Raw genomic sequence first — 20,974 nt, forward strand, 5'->3', positions numbered from 1 at the left:
TTAAAATGAGATTTTTCTGTGAATGATTAGGAAGTGCTCACAGCTAAATGCTAAGTGATAAAGGCAGCACAATGCCCAGCGTAGTCCCAATTTAGAGAAAGTAAAAACATATATATATACACACATGTGCTTTTTAAAAAGTGGCAAGAAAATACACCAAAATATTAATAGTATTAATTGGAGTTATTTATTAGTGGAATTACTGATATCTTAATCTTCTTTGTACTTTTATGACTTTTCCAAATTTTTAATAATAAATGTATTATTTTATAACTAACAAGAAAAAAGAGATTTACTTTTATCAAGCTAGTCTCTCAAAATCCAGCGCCCATCAGATGCCTCCCTTAGAGACTGGTCAAAACACAGATGGCAGGGTCCCCTCGAGTTCCTGATTCAGTAGGTCCAGGGGGAGCCTGAGGCTGCACTTCTGAGAAGCTCCCAGATGCTGCTGCTGCTGCTAGTTTAGGGAACACACTTTGAGAACCACACTCTCTACCAAAGGGTATTCTTCTCCTGTTGCTTTGTTCCATTTAGGTTAAGGAGATGAAGAGCATTGGTACCTGGTCTCCTTAATCTTTGCAGACTGGTGACTTGTTTCCACCAGGTGAGAGAGTAGCCAGGGCATCCCACTAGCCCGACACGCAAACGTCTTCATTCCCACCGCTGGCCCCACCCTCAAAGAAACATGTCCCGGGCAGTCCTTCCCTGACCTCACTGGGCACCTCCCTTTCACTCTCACTGTCCCTCCACATGAACTTTGGAGAACGGCCTCATTTCTGATGAGTATTTAGCTCCTATATTTTGAATGAACTTTTCCTGTGACGGGTGGGTCATCCCAGCCGGACCATAAACTCCTGGTGGGCCCAGGAACCTTGCCCAGACCCATCACAGGTACCCAGTAAATGTGTGTTGGTTTGATTGGGGCCCCCCTGTGCTCCAGGGACTGTGGGAGGACACGGTGGAGAGGATTAGCTGGGCCCTACCCTCAGGAAGCTTACATTCTAGTGGGGAGACACACAATATCGTAAAAACAGAAATAATGATGTCATTAATGGGGATGAGCACTCTGAAGAAAATAAAACAGAGGAATAGACTGTGACTGGGGGAAGGGACTCCTTTAACTGGGGGCTCAGCGAGGGCCTTCTGGGTCTGCAGTGTGATGATTCTAAGTGAGGTCAAAGGGACAGCAGAGCAGATGTCCCTGTTCCTTAGGCCAGTGTAACATGCACATGGCCAGGGATCCTGATTCAGTAGATCTGGGATGGGGCCTGAGATGCGGCATCTCCACAAGCTCCCAGGTGGAGTCTGAGCTGAGCAGGGACCACCCTCTGACTGAGGCCTCAGGGCACAGTAAGGAGTTAAGAATTCAACCTAATTACAATAGGGAACCGCTGAAAGTTTAAGGCTGGAGAGTGACAGATCCTATTTATGTTTAAGAAAGATGATTCTGGGGGAAAGAATGCGTAGGAGGCTCACACACTGAAGCAGAGGCAGGAACTGGGCGGGAGTCCAGGGCGCTGGACCACCACAGGCAGCAGTACAGGGGCGCCTAAGTGGTCAGGTCCAGAATACGTGTTGGGACCAAGGCTGGAGGACAAGCTGAGGGACTGGGCACAGGAGGGGCAGGGGAGGAGGTAGAGTGGGAAGCAAAGAAGATTTAAGCTGCCATCCAGCAGATAGTTCTGCATAACCCCAAACAAAGGGCAGGGCGGTGCTGAGCCCCACCCTCCTGTCCACCACCGGGAGCCACCTGAGGATATGGGGCTGCTCTGGCCGCATGCGCTGTGGGAGGCTAGGAAAGCACACCCTGCGTCCTCACACTGAGGCCTCCTGCGCACCAGCTCAGAAAGAAAGGAGGATGGCTGTCGCAGGCAGATGGGCTTTGGGTCGTCCAGGAGGTCCAGAGAGCAAGTGGGCACCTCAGGGGTCTGCCAGGGTTCTTGGGCTGGCCCTGCCCTCCCAGAGATGTCCCCTGGTCCTGGGGCTCTTCTCCCACAAGGCAGCTGCTCCCCAGCCGGCTCCTACATGCCCCGCAGAGCCACGCCCAGGCGTTCTGGTCCTCTCTGTCTCCACTCCAGGGAAGAGAGAGCTCTCCGTGGGACACAGACCCGGGAGATGGACGGGACAGAAAGTGAAATGATCTGGTGGCTCCCAGGCACCCACGTGTTTGTATCTTCAGTCAGCCCGTACCCCTGCACTGTCACCAGAGCCTTCCCCTTCTCAGCACCTGCCAGCAGCTCTTGCTGTGTACCCGGAACCTTCTATGCCCTTCTACTATTGCTCTGTCCCACCTTTTTTCCTTTATAGCATTGGCTTACTGCTCACTTAATATATATATTTTTTACCACAATATTAAAGGGCAATTTGAAAACTGCACACTCGAATCTCCTGCTCCTCATATTCACACTTCAATATACTTGTTTCCGTTTCTGAGTTCCCTTTGAGCTTCATTCTGTGCGATCCCATGTATGCAGTGGGATTCTGGGCTTAGCCACGTGTGGCACTGATGGGCAGTGATCCGCGCGGAAGCTTGGGCTGAATGCAAGAGCACGGCTTGCCGGGTTGGGGACAGACAGGAAAGACTGTGAGACCGATGGTGTGAGTCCCCACATGGAGAGTTAGGGTCTGTGAAATTAGGGCTTACAGAGAGGCTGAGGACTGTGGGGACCTGGTACCGAAAGGGGTGCAGAGAGATGGAGAGGGCTGTGTCGGGCACACGGTGGTTCTGGTGTCCTGCGGGATCCTGGTGACCCCGGGGAGGTGGTGTTCTCGCCATGCAGCGGCAGAGGCTGGAGAATGAAGCCTGAGCTGACCTGTGCCATGGGCCCGGTGAAACACTGAGACCTTACAGCAGTCAGTGACTTGCAGCAGTAACGGGACCGGGGGTAGGTGCCGGGGTCCTACAACCTGGAGAGCTGAGCTTGGAGCGGGGAGGTCTGGCTTGGAAACTGGGATCTACGTGACTGACAGCGATGCCCGCGAGCCCAGTGGAGGCACAGTGTGTGGGCGGCGTACTTTTGTTCTGCTGCTTCTTTTGATGGTGTTTCATAAACCCACTTCCATGTTGCTCTGAGTGTCTGCATGTGTCCTTTCCGTGGTCTGCAGTATGACAATGGATACTACCATTGTCCTATTTTTGGCTACACTGATTGTTACTAATGTTTTTCTCTCTTGTGAAGATGTAGTGGTTGTCTTCTCTTTATTTTATAGGCGCACAGCTGCTGGAGTAGGGTATGTGGGGGGCACATGTGGTTACAGCCAATTTTACCGAAAGGGCCCAGAACAGCCATGGCGAGTGGGGGCTGGGAGCATGGGGATTAGGCTGACTTCTATGTTACAACAAACTCTGGTGAAGAATCTGAAACGGGCAGCAAAGTACAAGGGTGGATTTGGGCAGCAGCACCCCACGCAAGAGCCGAGACTTAGCCACTTCAGGCTGTGGGGGACAGACGTCCAGTGAACATGAGCGAGATTTCCCTGGGTGATAGTGGGGAGGGGGCTCCGGGATGGGGAGTTCTCACAGGCCAGGATTCCCATTCAGCTGTGCATACAGTCCACCCCACGAGGAAGGAAAACTGCCCACAGCTTGTGCCTCTGTGGCACTGTGCCAGTTTCACTGAAGGTGTTCAGCGAATGAATGAATGAATGAACAAACCAACGAATGAACGAACAGATGAGATGGGAGCAGCTTATGTAACTCACACAGTCTTACTGCCACTCCCAAGAAAGTTACAATATCCCCTTCTGGGCCCTGACTCCCTGCAGAAGGAAGGGGTGTGGAACCACAGCTGGGGAGCCTGTCTCTGGGGCTCTGTCCAGAGGGCCTGACGCCCTGAGCGGTAACATCTCCCTCCTGGCAGCTGGGCCTGGGTGATTGGTCCCCAGACACAGAGACCTCCAGTAAGACGGCTGCCTATGTCTGTACCTTCACATAGATCATCGCCTATTATGTGCCCACTCCATTCTAGGGACTGAAGGGGACAGAGAGGACAGTACAGGATATACTTCCTGTCTACAGGGCGTTTACAAACTAATGAGAAAGATGAGCCATATACGGGCCGCAGAGGGCACAACATTATAACATCACCATGTCCCAAAGAAACAGATACCAATTACAGGGGCCCAGTTTGCCTGGAGAGTTGGGGAGATAGTACCCAGCCTGTGATCCCCAGGTTGTGGGGTTAATGTGACAACTGAAATGCTGCCTCACAGACAGCTTTGCCTTAATTGGCATTTTTCCTGGCCGGCTGAGCCCTGCAGGAAAGAAACCATCTCACTGTCCCCAGGCTACATCACCTCCTGTCCATCAGGGACCCTAGAGCTGAGCATCATACATAAAATACGAGAGAAACAATTCTTCCTATTCATAAACAAGACTGTAATATAAATGTTTGTGTTTTACAAATTAATAAAACCTTACATAATTCCTGGGCGGACTGCATTTCAAGGACACACCTTGAGCATTTATTTCTACACGGTTCTTCTGGTGCTTAGAGTCTGAACTACAGAATTAACCCTGAATAGCACTGTTGGGATTGTACTCTGTATTCTGGTCCCGGTTTCTCCAAGTCTGAGGGCTCCAGGCAGTGACTAGGTGGCAGTTTAGTGTGAGGATGTTAGTTAGGAGTGCCCTGGGGATTCAACTGCTGCCGGAGGTGCAGGGAGGGAGCAGGAAGGGCAGAGGAGAAGCTGATGAGGCAGCCCAGCCAGTGTCAGCCAACCCCACGGGGACCTCTGGAGCTGACATGGCCCCTTCAGGTTTGCCCCATGCCTTACAGAGCCCCTGATGCCCCAGCAGTCTTTGAATGTGGGCATCCCTGGATGGGCATGCCTGGGCCAGGTAACTCTGCAGCCGAGGCAATCCTTAAAGGGCTGACTGCTGACCACACGCCCAGCAGCCAGGCCACCCGTCCTTCTTGAAGGGGCACCAATAGGAATATCAGTGGCCAATATAGGGACAACCAGGAGGAAATCTAGAGCCAGTGGGGCATTCTAAGAACGCATGGTGCAGAGAACCCTTTCCCCAGAGCTCTGGGCAAGTGATCCCAGAAGGGCTGTGCCAAGAGCAGAGCAGCTGGGTATGCCAGTGTCGGGCCACCGCGAGAGCGCCGAGCGGCAGTGTGCACGCCGGGAAGCTTTGCGAACTCGGCCAGGGCCACTGTTTGGGGACACATTATTTTTATCACATTTGATCTCCTCAAAGGATAGCATCTAAAAGTTTACATACTGATGTTTTCTATTTTCTTTATTACTTCTCATGTTGATTTTCCCCTCTTCCCCCCATTATTACCTGCTCTGATTTGACACCTGGTAATAATTACTGTGACTATGGTAATTGTTCAGTATCGCTGATACACAGACTCAATCTAAGAGCAGGCCGGGATTTTATCATACATAGATCTAAGGAGTTTCTTATTAAACACACCTGAATAACTGTAACTTTAATCTATCCCCTGGTATCCTAGGTCTTTTTTTTTTTTTTATCCTCACCCGAGGACATTTTTTCCCATTTTTTGCACAGATACAGTGGGAGGGAGAAAGAGGAAGAGAGAGAGAGAGAGAGAAACATCTACGTGAAAGGGACACATCGAGTGGCTGCCACCCGCACAACCAACCAGGGCCGGGGACAAACTGCAACCGAAGTACGTGCCCTTAGCGGGAACCGAACCCGGGTCTCTCCGGACCGCAGGTCGATGCTCTAACCGCTGAGCCAAACCGGCCAGGGCGGTATCCTAGGTCTTAAGGACAGCCCTGGTGCGCTGCCTCACTCTGTCCCCATCAAAGCAGGCTCAGAGCCCTGGCCGGTTTGGCTCAGCGGTTAGAGCGTCGGCCTGCAGTCTGGAGAGACCCGGGTTCGGTTCCCGCTAAGGGCACGTACCTCGGTTGCAGTTCGTCCCCGGCCCTGGTTGGTCGTGCGGGTGGCAGCCACTCGATGTGTCCCTTTCACATCGATGTTTCTCTCTCTCTCTGTTCCTCTCTGTCCCTCCCACTCTACCTGAACAAAAAATGGAAAAATGTCCTCGGGTGAGGATAAAAAAAAAAAATATATATATATATATATATATATATATAAAAATAAGAGCAGGCTCAGAGCCCAGCCCTGCCCCGTGTGACCACAGTGGCGCTTGAGTCCAGTCATCTGAAACCAAGTGTGGATGTATGCCTCCGCTGCCTTCCACAGGACACTGCTCAGCTATTTCCGAGAGTCGGACAGTTCAATCCCCAGGGGCGATCCCCCATCCAGCTTCACGTTCCCTGGAACCCTGCCTGGAATGGGCCATTGTGACGCATCACAGCTTGTCCTGTCCAAATGGCGAAGGCCCACACTTACAGGCTGGCACAGAGGGTTCCCTAATTCAGTCCTCACAACAATCCTGTGAAGTGCCACCCCCATTTAACAAACAGTGAAACTGTAGCACAGAGAGGTTAAGTGCCTAGCCCAAGGCCACAGAGCCTGGGACTTGAACCCCGCCCTGCTTGCACAGAGGCTGTGTCACGTTGCTGGTCTTCAGCCCCAGCTCAGAACACCTCGGTGAGCACACCCCCGAGCCCTCTGCCCCTCATCCCCTGCCCTGACTCCGAAAGACAGCCCTGTCTTTCCAGACCACTTCGCTGAGTGTAACACTTGAGGCTATAGAATCTTGCTTCATTTTCAAATTCTGGTCTTAACTGGGTAAATAAATGACACCCCTTTGGAAGGAAGGGGCCAGAGGGCCGGGGCCAGGACGGGCATGGCACATAGGAGGGGCTGCCTTTGTACTTGCTGACCATGGACCTGCAGGGCCCCACTGGCTGAAGGGAAGGCCCTGTGGGCCAACGTTTCTCATCCCAGGGCCCTACCCATCCTCTCCTGGCTCCCTCAAATAAGGCTCGCTTGGCCTGGCCTTTCATCTCAGCATGGGCTCGAGCTGGCTGATAGCCCCTCTCCGCTGCCTGGGTCTGCTAAGAGTTCACCGCGTTACTGTGTTATCGAAAAGGCTTCCAAGCGCTGGAGGCCAGGTTCACTCAGAGGGTGCACCATGGGAGAAGGGAGGAGGGGGGAGAGAAGGGCCAGGGAGGTGCCCCTTTGCAGGGAGCCCTGACAAGGGAAGGAGGGCTAGAGGAGGAGGCCGAGGAGCTGAGGACCCCACATGGGTGTGCGTGACGGCCAGCCAGGGCCCGCTGCCCAGCCGAGGGGCCCACCGCCCCGAGGCCATGTACTCTGGAGCACACCTTCAGCTCCATTCCTGCATGTACTCCATTCATTTCCAATCCTGAACATCAACCTCTGGTCTGTTATTCAGTCCAGCATGTCCTTTCGAAGCCCCTGGTTCTCCTACAACACACCCCAACTGATAGTCCTCCCCCAGGCACCCCCATTCTGCTCACTCACCCTCCTCTCAATTCACTCCCCCACAACCCTGCCAGTCTGTGCCGAGGCCTCACAAGCAGGTGCCAACGCTTGAGGAGCAAGCGTCCAGGAAGCCTCATTCCCACACGGCTGTGTTCTCCAGCCCGAGGCCCCGCCAGCACACACGCGTGCCCACTGCCTCCTCTTTGAAAGACAGGCACCCGCGAAGGGTTACCACGGCAGCCCGTGTCTCACACAACTCACTGCAAAGTATAAAGAATTGGCTCTCGCCCTGGCCGGTTTGGCTCAGCGGTTAGAGCTTCGACCTGAGGTCCAGAGAGACCGGGGTTCAGTTCCTGCTAAGGGCATGTACCTCGGTTGCAGTTTGTCCCTGGCCCTGGTTGGGCCCTGTGGGAGGCAGCCACTCGATGTGTCCCTTTCACATTGATGTTTCTCTCTCTCTCTTTCCCTCTCTCTCCTTCCTACTCTATCTGAACAAAAAATGGAAAAATGTCCTCGGGTGAGGATAAAAAAAAAAATTGGCTCTCTCCCAATAACTAGGTCAGAAAGAGAGAATGAAACAAGAGTTTCTAAGAGATGCTAAGAGCTTGGGGTGGGGTGATGTGGGAACACGGTGGGCAGGCGGGTGTGTGTGTGGGGGGGGTGGATTCGAGCAGTAAAAGAACAGCAAGAAAATACCAGGGGAAAATGTTTACTATAAATATCTGTTTCACTGCCCTCTGCCAAAAAAAAAAAAAAAAAGTTCAAGGCAGTAATGAAAAACTAGAGGTTGAAGACACAGTCAGTGGCTCCTAACTTCCCAGTGTCCCTGTCACCTGATGAGAACCCCAAAGCTTAGGCAGTGAATATTCCTGGCGTGGAGCTTCCACAAAGGGGACACACACACACACACACGCACACACTCCAAAGGGAAATACAGCAATGCCCAGCAATCTACCCCAAGTCTTTTCCCCTCTAAGCTGCCAACCGAGGAGGCCTCGCCATTCATTCAGCGGGAGGCAGCCGATCATGCCCGCTTCCTTTTATTGTGACTTCCATCCTTCTAGAGTTTCTCCTCCTCGGCAGGTCCAGGCCACAGAGACATTAATCCCTTTTCAAATGCATCTTCAAGGTTCTTCCTTCATTAAAAAAAAAAATCTCTCCAAACACCCCAAAGCAGCAGTTCTAATGCCATTGTGTGTGCGTTCACCAGGGAGGGCGGGACAGCTCCCGGGTCTCACCTGGCTTCCCCTGTTGGAAGGACGAAATGCGACCCTTCCGTCCCTCCTCCGCCCCACGCCCGCCCCTCCGCGACAGCTTCAATAAACAGTGATTATTTCAGCCCTTAGAGCACAGCTGTCCTGTGACTTGTCCAGTCAGGGTTATGGGGCGGGAGCCAAGGGCTGCAGCCTGGAGCTCGGATCTCTGAATAAACTGCCCGCCCCAAGCCGAGCAGGTGGCAGTTGAGGAGAGCACAGCTCTGAGACCAGGGATGACAGAAGCATTTTTTGAGCAGTAGGGGAGGGTGGGGGAACAGAGTTTGCAGACAGGGTTGGAGGTGGGGTGGCTCTCCCTACCTGCCTTGAATTCAGGCCTCTCCCAAACAGTCCTTCATTCAAATCAAGGAGCCCTGAAATCGCACCTCTGGGCATTAGCCTCGGGCTGGCTGCTTCTCTGGTTAAAATGTTTAGGCACATGATTCGAGGACAGAAGTGGAATGTTTATTAGTTTGTCATTTATAGGAGGTATTTGGAAAATGCTGGTTCAATGGGTAAACGAAAAAATAAATAAAAGAAAGACACTCTGGGCTACTATTAGAAGTGGTAGAAGAAAGACAGGAAAGCTGGGAGCCTCGAGGGAAGTGGGTAGGGGTGCCACGGGGGATGGGAGAAGAACGGGGTGCCAAGTCAAATTCTACCACCTCACAGCTGTGCACCGGGCCAGCCAGGGCAGCAGAGGCCCTGCCCTCAAAGAGCGTACCTCCATTATTAAGTGGCTGCCATGGGCATGACTCCTGCTAAATCCTCCTCCAAGAAGTTGGGACAATTGTCCTTGGGGAATGTGACACTCAGAACTGTCATAGATGAACTTCCGACACCATCTCCTCAAGGGTGCTCTGATTTTCCCCCTGCAGCAAGATCCACCTTATACAAATACAATTTTGTAAGACAACAGACCCTCACAGACCTGTTCTGTTTGAATCAGCTTGGTGAATCCCTTTGGAGAATATCAGTCTAATCCAACTCCTCATTTTGAGTAAGGGAACTGAGGCCCAGAGAGGTCAACCTGTGTTCTCACACTTCATCACAACCACCTCTGGTGCCTGGTCTCCTCCTCCCCTGAGATTCTACTTCAAGGCTTCTTGGGTGGGGCCTGGGCACCTGTTATCCTCTTAAAGGGTTTCATAGGTGATGGCGACCTGCACTCAGCTTTAGGAATTGCTGGATGAAGTACCAGTTTGAAGGTAAAGAGTAAATGAGTAGCAGAGCCTGATGTCAGCTGATCTGGGGGTCATACAGGTCACATTTTATGACAATGACTTCCAAGAAGCTGTTGGAATTGATTTCTGGGACTGAGGTTTGATTATATTGAACACGATGCCACAGACTGGCTACTGACCACTCCAGCATGTTCTGCTGAAAGGGTAGTTCTTTGTAATCTTTCATAGTCTTTCAAGCTGGGTGAGTCTCCCTCTGTATCACTTGGTTCAAATGTACCTTTGTGAGGAGTGTTACCCCAGTCAGTCCCCCAGATGTAACAATGGGATAAAATGATTTATCGTGGGGCTAAAATACCAGTGAACACGGAACACCCAGCTGCACCAAGCAATTCTGGATAAATCAATCGATCTGGCCACCAGCTCAAGGCCCTGACAAGAAAGGGACGAGGTGACCTTGCACTAACCAGTTGATCCCTGGCTAAGATGTCAGGGCTCCAACAGCTTTCTTTGTGGTCCCCAAGGGGTGATTCAAGGGAATAAAAAGGTTAGAATCGTATTCAGATCTCCACTCAAAGTCCCAAACATTGAACAGCATGTCGAAGAATGTCACATTCATTTCCCTTCAGGTCAATTCCGTCCCCTCCCAGGACCTGGCTTATGATCAGCAGTCTGCACAGGACGGGGTGGAGGGCACAGCCCCTGCCAGCCTCTGGAGCATTTGCGCATCCCTCAGGAGCACAGAGTCAGAGCAGCAATGCGTGTGTCATACTGTGGGACCCGGCTCTGCCCTCTGGAATCTCAGGGGGGAAGCTGGTGAGAGCGTGGGGACTTGCAGAGGGGACACCAGGCCCTCACCAAGGACATGGCCAGCCAATGTGACTCAGCTCATTCCAGAATAGTTCTTGGTGTTGCTTCCTTGAGCATATAAACCCTTTGAAACAGGACGGCTATAATAAAGAGGCGAACAGTATCAGCCTGTGTTGGTGAAGATGATGAGGAACTGGAACCCTCGCACACTGCTGATGGGAATGCAAACTGGTGCAGCCACTGTGAAAACAGTCGGCGGTTTCCCAAGTGACAGAACACAGAGTCACCCTGTGACCCAGCAATTCCACCTTGAGGACTATATCCAAGAGAAAAGCTCACCTAAGTCCACACAAACACTTGCACACGAATGGTCGCAGCGGTATTTTTTACAAAAGCCAAACATGGAAACAACCCAAACATCTATCAACTGATGAACAAAATGTGGCACAGCCATACAGGAATATTATTCAGATATAAAAAGCAATGAAGCACTGATATAGGCTACAAAGTAGATGAACTTTGAAAACACGGGACGTGAAAGAAGTTAGTTATAAAGGGACACATATTATTATGATTTTATTGATATGAACTGTCCAGGACAGGCAAATCTGTACAGAAACAGACAGTACATTATTGATGACCTAGGACTGGGGATTTGGGGTGAAATGAGGAATAACTGCTAATGGGTATAGGGTTCTTTCTGGAGTGATAAAAATATTCTAAAATTGGTTGTCGTAATGATCGCACAATTTTGTACATATACTAAAAACCACTGAGTTGTACACTTTAAATGGGTGAATTGTATGTTATGTAAATTACATCTCAATAAAGCTGTTACATAAAAAACAACTTAGAGCCTGGCCTGTGTGGCTCAGTGGACTGAAGGTCACCCAGGTTGCAGGCTCGATCTCCAGTAGGGGGCGTGCAGGAGGCAGCCGATAGATGTTTCTCTAACACTGATGTTTCTATCTCTCTCCCTTCTTATCTCACTAAAATAAATAAAAACATTTAAAAAATAAATAAAAAACAACTTAGAAAAGTTCCTGTTAGGTTCTGCTTAACAGAGGCATCCTCTGTGAGACCTCCCCAGGGCTTCGGAAGGTAGGTGTCAACAGGAACTAGTCATGTCACCTCTCCAGTAACTCCACAAAGACCAATGGGCCAACCTGCTATCTCCAGAGACAACTTAACAGAACTGTCAGCCAGAATCCACAGCCAAACCAGCAAGAGCCCAGGTGTATGTGTGCACCTATGTGTGTGTAGGCAAGGCAGACTTTTCCAGAAGGTCAAGGTCATGTCTGTGCTATCATTTGGAAGGGGTGCATGTACATTTGTTTCTGGTTTGTATCTAATTTGAAAAAGCCGACACAGATCAGGTGTTCTACTATCAGGCATCCTTCCAGTCCAGAGTCTTGGTGTTGCCCCAGTCAATTTGTTCAGGGGGTGGACTCACTGCTTGAGTAGTGCGGAACCACCCACCCTCGGTTCCTGCCCGAGGCGGGGCAGGCTTCGGTCATGCCAGCTGTCCTATTCTGCATCCCATGAGGCCCCCTAGCCAGGTCACCACTGGGGAAGATCTCCTACCTGAGGGGAAAGCTTCCTTCTCACTAGCGGGCCTCCTGCACGGTGGAGGGGTGCAGGGGGGACAGAGAGAGGAGGAGGCCCACTCTGGCTGGTCCCCTTCCAAGCAAGGCCCAGATGGAGGGGCCTCCCAGATGGAATAAAAGGAAGTATGAGAGAAGAGAACACACATTCCTCTTTTTCTCAACAAAGACTCAAGAGGTACAGAGGGAAAGTTTAATTATGCTGCAATGTTGCTCCACTGGAGATGAACCCTCCCTTCAAAGAATTACCCATCTCACTCCATCATGGTACCTCGGGTCTATCAGTATTCAAATTTATTAAGCAATGACATAAAGAATGCATTGTATAAAGGGCCTGTTTCATCACCCCATTCCCCAAGCTTTTTCTTTTCTTTTTTCTTTGCTAAGTCATGAGAAGTCCAATAAGTTAAAAATCAAAACAAAAACTAACAAGTGTGTACACACACACACACACACACACACTCACTCAAAGATGGAAAAAAATCCTTCGTGGAAGTTACTATGAAGCGGGCGGCTCCAGAAAGGAAAAACACAATCTCTGACTAATATAAGGAGACTCCAAATTGCTCTTGGCAATCTCTCTCAACCCCAGATTCTCCTCCCTCGATTCATCTCCGCAGTTCCCGGCCACAGGAAAATAAACTGAACAGCTCTCTCCCTGGCCCAACCTGGAGGGCTGCACAACTGGGCAAGGCCTGGGCACACAAATGCCGCCACGCAGAGATACACCTGTGCCACTGCTGTGAACACGACACGGGACAGCCGGGCGGCCGCTCACCGCTACCAAGCTGATAATCTCGATATCGGGAGAAAAGTGCCCTTTCTCTGGCACCACGACATCAACATGAAATACAATATGTTCTTGTGGCTTTTTTTTTTTTTAAGGAAGAAGAAGGAAAACTGCTCTCCCCAAAGGAGTTGGTGTCAATTCTGAAGGAAAGCCCTAGAGCATCACTCAGATGGGTTTAGCTTCAAGGCAAGATTTATCAGTGCACCTTCCTCACCAAAGTGATAGTTAATTTAGGTGTAGTTATCTTACACCTATTACACCACTCAAGTTGGAAGGAGAGTTAACAGGCCAAATGTCCCAGAATATTTATGGCTGTTCTGTCTTAGAGATCCCTCGGACACCACTTTATTAGGACAGGTATGTCAGATCAGCTGAAACGGAGATGGATAGGAGCCCTATAAGTAGACACATAAGCGAATGTAGCATAGTCCTTTCAGGGGACCCCAAAAATGTGCTGGCAGGCCGCTGTGAGCTGCTCTGAGGACCGTGGACCGCCAAGAGACCTGGGTTCCAGAACTGGCTTTGCTACCAAGTCATGTGGACATGGACAAGCTTCTCCTATGCTAGGATAAGGAGCTCAGAGCTTCAGCTCCAGGCCTGTAAGTGTGGCAAGTCATCATGGCCACTGAGGAACGTGGCTGATGCATTAGGAGGGTGATCCTCGGGGGGAGTCTCAGCCCGGCTGGCACTGCTCCAGACAGGAGACTGTCCTTTGGGAGGCTGCACAGGGGCTCTTGTCATTTCTAGCTGGGATGCGCCCAAACTAAAGGCCCATCTTGGAACCCACAATCATAAGCCGATAATCCGAACAGCAGGGGCTCAATCAGCATCATGGACACCATGTGTACTTCACAGTGTCCCCTGGAACCAGGGATGAGTCCTCCTGACTATAACATGGGGACAGCTCATCATTCCTACTGCCTGTCCCTCCTCTTCACCTAGCCCTCCTGCTGTTTTTCCTTCCCCATGGAAATGCTTTTGTAACACCTTTCCACATACTATCTCATCTCATTCACTCAATCAATACCCTCTGAGGGATGTACAATTACTATTAGTATTCCCATTCACAGGGGCCAGGGATCAATCAGGTATACCCATGTATGCCCAGCATTTAGCATAGTGCCTGGAACCACCCACTAGACAATGCAATCATTGTCAAATAAATGACTGATTGATTGATTGAATGGAAAGAAACCGAGATTCAAAAAAGTTAATATTCTGTGTAATACTATTTTACATACTATTTTGTGTTGTGCTATAATTAATTATACCAGAGTGATTCTTGTCTCCCCAACTAAAGTGTAAGATTCTATAAGACGTGTGGTATAATGGGTAGCTTTGATTTCCCACTCTGTCACTTACTAGCTTGAGTTTCCTCATCTGCAAAGTGGGTCTAATGATTCCTACCTTACAGGCTATGTGGGTTAGAAGGGATAATGTATGCCAAGTCCAGTGTCTGGCACGGGGCAGGTGGCCCCTGAATGTCCCACCCCTTTTCTCCTGCCTTTCTTCTCTCTGGTTTATTTCTCAGCACTGACATAGCAGGTGAAGCCTTGAGTTCTGTGACTCAAGCTGGTGGCCTCAGGGCCTGTGTGACACTGGTGTCCCATGGTTCTGTGTAAGGAGCACTGAATTTACCTGGCCCCTTGGACCTCAGTCCCTCATCTATAAACTGAGGATGATGAGACATTGGTCCTTGCATGGTCCTTAGAGTGGTGGTTTGGGGAGCTTAGGAAACAGTACCAAACACCATACCCTGAGAAATGGAGCAGAGGCTGGCTGACTGCTCAGCAGGATTTGGGGGAGAGGTTTCTTTACCTTTCAGCCCAGGTTGGGCCTTACGGGGAGAGGGTGGCTCCCAGGTTACTTTCCTTTCCTGGAGATCTAGCCAAAGGAGGTTCCTGAACCTTTTAAATCCCCCAGGACTTAACTGAGTGGAGGAGTGGAGCTGAAACTTGAACCTGGCAGGGCCTTTGCCGCCCCAACCCCCTACCCCAACCTTCTTTCGAATCTGGAAAAAACTGCCCGATTGTTTCAACCACCTCTTTTGCATTTTCAAACTTTTACATTTAGAGGGATTGGAAGGGGTATGCCACTGGTCAGTCCGCCAGTGAATCTCGGGAACGGGGCTGCCTCCTGTGTGCAGAGCCCAGTACCGGGGGTTAAAAGAAAGAGGGCAGCAGTCCCCTGACCACCGGGCCTACAGCGCACAACCCGGACCACCGAAGCCAGAGACTGGGACACCGGAACCACCGGGACCCCCCACAGCCCTCACTAAGCACGAAGACCACTGCCGGGCACTAGATGCCCTGCGCTGGGGTGCCAGGGGTTTCGGGCTCTTTGAGTCCTTCCCAGGCCAGCCGCTGCGCCCAGCTGCAGGGAGTCAGCGGCTCCGGATCCCGACGCGGGTATGGAGGTGCGCGGAGCCCGTCCCTGCCCCCTCCCCCAACTTCTACCCTCTGGCTGCCCCGGGAGCCGGGATACCCTTGGTTGACTGGATTGCCGGAAGGGAGTTGTTACCTCCCACCCACAACCTGGTTCGAGCGAAGGGACGTGTCCCCCACTCGCCCAGTTCAGCCGGCGATTCAAGCCCGGGTCCGCCACGGACTCCCTCTGGCTCGCGGAGACGTCTGCCAACCCTCGTTCATTCCTGCCCCTGCCCAGACCTCGACTTGTGCCAGGAGTAGCTATGACTTCGCCCCCAACTCCAAGTTTTGCGCTGACACTGGGGAGGGCCAGGCTGGGGGGGGGGGGTCGGTAAACTCACAATATGTATCCACCATTACCTTCCGGAGTGCCCTCGCACTCCCCTGCCCCCCAAAGCCTGCCCAAGAGGGCCACGGGCAACGGGCGAGCAAAGAGAGTTGCTTCGTGCCGAGTTCCAGAGTCTTTCTCGCATTTCGCTGGGAGGTGCGCGGCTCACGCCTCTCCATCAGCTCTGGGGCTCCAGCCCCGGGTCCCCAGCACGCTCGGCTCCAGCTCTGGCGCGGGTTTGAACATTTTGCAGACGCCGCCCAGCGAGCGCCTGCGGCTGCCGCCACCCGGGCCACAGGGTCCCCGCAGCGGGGAGCGGGAATGCCCGCAGGCCGGCGGGAGGGGCGCCGCAGCCGGAGCTCGCGAGTTCTCCAGGACTCCCGCACGGGTTCCTCCCCACCCCCTCCCCACAGCCTGGCCACCTGGTTCCCCGCAGCCCGGATCACACCCGCTCCCAGCCGAGGCCGCCCGAGACCCACCTGGCCGCCCCGGGGACGCCGCGGTCGTGCCCGTGTCCTGAGCGCCGCCAGGGTCCCGGGCTGGGAATCCACGCGGCAGCGCAGCTCAGGGAGCCTGCTGCAGCCGGCGGGAGGTTGTCATTGATTCGCGCTGGGCGAGTTTAGCCATTCCAGGAGTGGTTTGAGAAAGCACTCCCACCCCTCCCTCCAACCAGAAGTATTTGGCAGGCAGCCCCTTTCGTCCACCTGTACTGTGGAGCTCGGGATAAGGACCGATTTCACAGGCGCGCTTTGTGCCTCACTTTATGACACCCAGATTAAGCTCCTTGGTAAGGGTAAAGACGACATGAAAGCAGAGGTGATGGAAGACCTCCCCCCGCCCCCGACCCCCCTACCACCACCACACACCCAAACCGCCCCTTTTCTTCTGGGTTCTCCGTTTATTTTCTTCTCCACTATTTCACAAAATGATTTACCACTTATCTCAAATCAGGGGCGGCTTTTTATTTTTATTGTTTTATTCAATTCTGCGTGTCTGTTATTTTTAGAGGCAATTTTATTTCCATTTGCCTGAAACCTGAGCCCAATAAAATTACTAGAATTATGTTTCTCCTTAAAGAGTCGTGAGTGTAACGTAACCAAATCAAACACTGCACAGAAAGCATCAGGTGGCAAATAAAAAAGAGAAGGCTGGAGGGAAGACCAGAAGGGCAGCCCCCTCCAGCAGGGTGCCCAGCTGGGCTCGGCCAGGTGGAGTGTGAGGCCTGAGGTGGGGGCCCCTCTGACACTCCTCTGCCAACAATCACAAACCGTACGGGCTCTCCTTTGCGTTGCCTTGGTTCTAAGACTGACTCAGAACCGCCAACCAGAGATCCAACAGTTCACATTTGAGGTGGGCCAACTGCCAATCACAGAGAGGCGTGGCCAGAGCACCCTCTCCCAAGCTGTTCCTTGAAACCCCCACACCCTTTTTGAAAACTGCCAGAGGGGACGCTCCAGCTGCTGTCAGTTCTCTTTCCCGGGAGCTGACCTTCACCTGGGAGAAATCACCATTAACTCCTTGGTACTTAGGCTGGCTGTTCTCAGAAGTGGGGGAGGAGCCAGGGGAAGTTCTTCCCTGTGACCAGCTGCCCTGTGTGCCACAGAGAATCAGCGCAAATCAAATGAGAGGCCTGGCCTTCTGTGGCCTCTGCCGTTCTTACAGGGACAGGCCGCAAGTCTGAAAGCACCCCAAATCCAACAGTAAATCCCAGAGGTCCATGGAGGACAAGGACTGGGCTCTGATTTGCAGAACCCCAGGACAATGGTTCAGACGAAAGTATCTCCTTCAACAGGTGCCCCCCTGCCTGAAATCCCAGTGTTAGTGATTCATTCCTTTGTGGGGCACGCCCTGCACAGAGCCTGTGCCAGGCAAGCAAAATTGTTTCGGTAAGGCAGGAAGGGTCTCTCTCTGCGATTCTAAAACTGTGCATTCCCATAGCGGGGGGGGGGGGGGTCTTCACAAGGGGCCAGACCCTCCTTGCTATGGTGGGAGGACCACAAATGGCTTCGTGAGGGGACAGAGAGGTTTGCAGTCAGGGAGGGTGGGAAGGGGTGGTAAATCAGGGAATTAGGCACTGAAAGTCAGAAGGGGAGGTGCTTAATCAGAACAGGTGGACAGTTTCCAAAATTGGATGACTCCATAGCTTTTTATCAAAACCCATGTACTCCCGGAACACCCAAGACAAAGAATGAAAAGTCAAATCCCTTTGTTCACAAAGTCACTAATTAAATATCCAATCAAGCATAACTCCACACTCCACTCCCAGACCAGGTAGATAAATGTGCCAACACATGACCTGGATGGAATTAGTATCAACCCAGAAAAGACTGTTGTACACCATAGGGTTTGCCCCAATGGCCTGGGTGGAGGTGGGTGGGGCGGGTACAGTGGGGTGCCGCCCTCGGAGCCTCCTGTCTTGTGGAAAGATAAAGCACAGCTGGCTGGTCAGTGTGGGGCAGGGTACACACTGCACTGTGTGAGGTCCATTAAGGGCAGGGCACTCATTCTGCAGAGCAGATAAGGAGCCCAGAACAGTCACGAAGACAGGGCTCATCTGGAGAGGGTTCCAGGAGATGGGCTAGGCAAGGAGGGCATGTCAGGTGGGGGAGGAAAGGCTGGGAGAGGGGGCAGCTGGCATGGTTTAGAGGGTTGTCCCAGTGGATAAAGTATCAAGCTGGGATCTACAGGGTGAAACCAGTTTATGGATACAGCTTCCAGCTGAAGGAGAGAGTGCAGGGTAAGGCCTGCTTAAGAGGGAGGGAGGGAGGATTGGAGCACCTCTTTCAAACCCAGTTGGAGCTGGATGTGGGCAGAGGGGCTGGTGGAGGAGGGAGGCTGCAGGGAGGGGTGGAGGAGAGTTGCAGTGCCCAGCCCAGCCTGCCCCCAGGTGGCCCCTCCTAGTGGGGCTCCAGCCCCTGGACCTGAAGGAGTTTCTGAGTAGGCCAGTGGGTGGTGCCAAGGCCAATGATAGTGTGGCCAAGAGCCTGGGGAGAGCTGGCCACTGTCCAGCCCACTGGCTGGGTCCCACAGTGGACAGTGAATGTCATTCCTCCCTCCTCCTTAATCACTGTGTGTGTGCCCTGTTGGCACACACCCTTCAGAATGGCTCTGGGCAAAAAGTGGGGAGCCCTGCCCCACCACCCCTCCAGCCTCACCTCCCTGTTCTCAGCCCAGTGCCAGCTGCCTCCTGGGAACAGGACCATAAAGGAGTCATAAAGAAGAGGCTCTCAAAGCCACCCACAGAAGGGGCTCTGCGCAGGCCAGGCTCTAGATCTGTTATTGTGCATTTCCTTTTGGGATGTGGTCCCTTCCTAGGCCCTCTTTGGCCTACTCCCTCTTACTCACCCTCCTCTGCTCCCCCTCCCTCCCGCCCTGCCCCGCCCCCTTCAGAGCACTGGGAAACAGGCTGGCTTACACGCACCTGGCTTTTCACATCTGCCTCCAAACCCACAACTCACTCTTGTTCCAGAGAGGATGAAAGCTCCCACTGCAGCCGCACAGCCTAGCTCAGAAGCCAAACAGAAGCACAGTGAGCAAATCTGCTGCGGTCTTCACCTGAACCTTGGTGGCCTCTGGACATCAGTGTGACACAGGCACACAGATGGCTTCTGTAGGAGCACATCCATATCCCAGAATGTCAAAGCGCCTGTATCAAGAGGTGGGTGCAGGGATGATCCGTGCAATCTACAAATGTAATAACCAATATCTACTGAGGATCGACCCCTCACTTCATCTTGCAGCCACCCCATGAGGTAGAGTTTCTTATTTCCCCTTTTTGCTGATGAGGAAACAGACACAAAGAGGTCTTGTCATTTGTTCAAGGTCACATGGCTTGATAAATCATAAAGTGGATATGACACTTGCATCTTTAGGACTCCGGTACCCAAAGGCTGTGCCCGGGGTTACAGCTCTGGCTCTTTGTTTAGTTTCTACAATTGGTTCTCTTTTTTTTTTTCTTTATTGATTTGAGAAAGGAAGAGAGAGATACAAACATCGATGAGAGAGAACAATTGGTCTCCTTCTGCATGCCCCCCACTGGGGATCGGGCCCACAACCTGGGCAAGTGCCCTGATCGGGAATCGAACCGGCGACCTCTTGGTGCATGGGTCCATGCTCAACCACTGAGCCACATTGGCCAGGTTACAACTGGTTCTCTAAGAAGCAGTTTACTTTGCTGATATATGCCTCAGTTTTTCCACCTGCTAAATAGGCAGAGTAATGACCTTTCCTGAACTGAGAGGCTATTATTAGCCAGGAGGAGGCTGGGAGGGAGGTTGGACTTGGGTAAAGTACTTCAGCAAGTCCTCCCTAGAGAATGTCCACAGGACTGGGCTTGAGTGTTACTCCCGCAGGAAACTCAGAGTCACCTTGCTGCCTCCTGTTCTTCCCACCCCACAACCCGCTGCAGCCAATCCATCCATTCTGTAAGATTATGTCCAAAATAGATCTCCCGTCCTCCCTCTTCCTGCCACCTCCTCCACCACTGCCCAAGGCTGAGCCACACCCCCTTCACCTCCCGGTCTGTAGGAACCTCCTAACTGGTCTCCCATTTCTGTCCTGCTCTTTCAGCCCAGAGCCACACAACTGCCTGAGTAATCGTCTTAAAAATGTGCATTTGGTTGTGTCACAGGGCACTTAAAATGTCCTGCCTAAACTGTCCTGCCTCTGTCTGCACACTCACCCCGCTTCCCACCCCCCACCTCGGCACTGGCAGACCTTCCCAAGTTCCGTTTCCTTCCTGTTGTGGGACTTTCCATGTGGGAATTCATTGATCTGACATGCTCCCCCTCCACCCCCAGTCAAGTCCCGCAGAAATGTTACTTCCTCAGAGAGCCCCCCCCCCATTATCTATTTCAGAGGCACATTCAACTTGCATACCTTTATTTAGCTATGTGCTTACACTGAATTATTTTTTACATCCTTCCCACTAGAATGGAGGCTGCTTGTGGGCAGGGACCGAGTATGTCTTTTTCACTGTGTGCACCTGGATACAGTAGGCCCCTGGCAAGTATATGTGGGATGAAGGCTTGCTGAGAGAACTCCAGATCTAGGAGACAGGAAGAATCGATCTAGTCCTGGTGCTAACATGGATGGGCTGTGTGTCCTTGGGGATGTCCCATACCCTCCCAGATCCTCAGCTCTAGCCTCTGTAGATAGGGACAATGGGTGAGATGACCCAGAGCCCTGCACATCTGAAGCTGGCCTTTATTCCCCAAGAATTTGCAGCTAAACCAACGAAGAGAATCCTG

The 20,974-nt window shown here is 52.1% G+C and overlaps 1 protein-coding gene across 1 annotated transcript in view; it reads right to left on the reverse strand.

Annotated features, from left to right (window-relative positions):
- Positions 1–16,552, reverse strand: part of ZBTB7C (zinc finger and BTB domain containing 7C) — an 84,408-nt gene extending 67,856 nt beyond the window's left edge. Inside the window, exon 1 of the mRNA XM_036246033.1 lies at positions 16,205–16,552. The gene's annotated coding sequence lies outside the window, so the exon portion shown is untranslated. The remainder of the gene's footprint in view (positions 1–16,204) is intronic.
- Positions 16,553–20,974: the final 4,422 nt, after the last annotated feature.

Source organism: Molossus molossus, unplaced genomic scaffold, assembly GCF_014108415.1.
Source record: "Molossus molossus isolate mMolMol1 unplaced genomic scaffold, mMolMol1.p scaffold_m16_p_6, whole genome shotgun sequence".
NCBI lineage: Eukaryota > Metazoa > Chordata > Mammalia > Chiroptera > Molossidae > Molossus > Molossus molossus.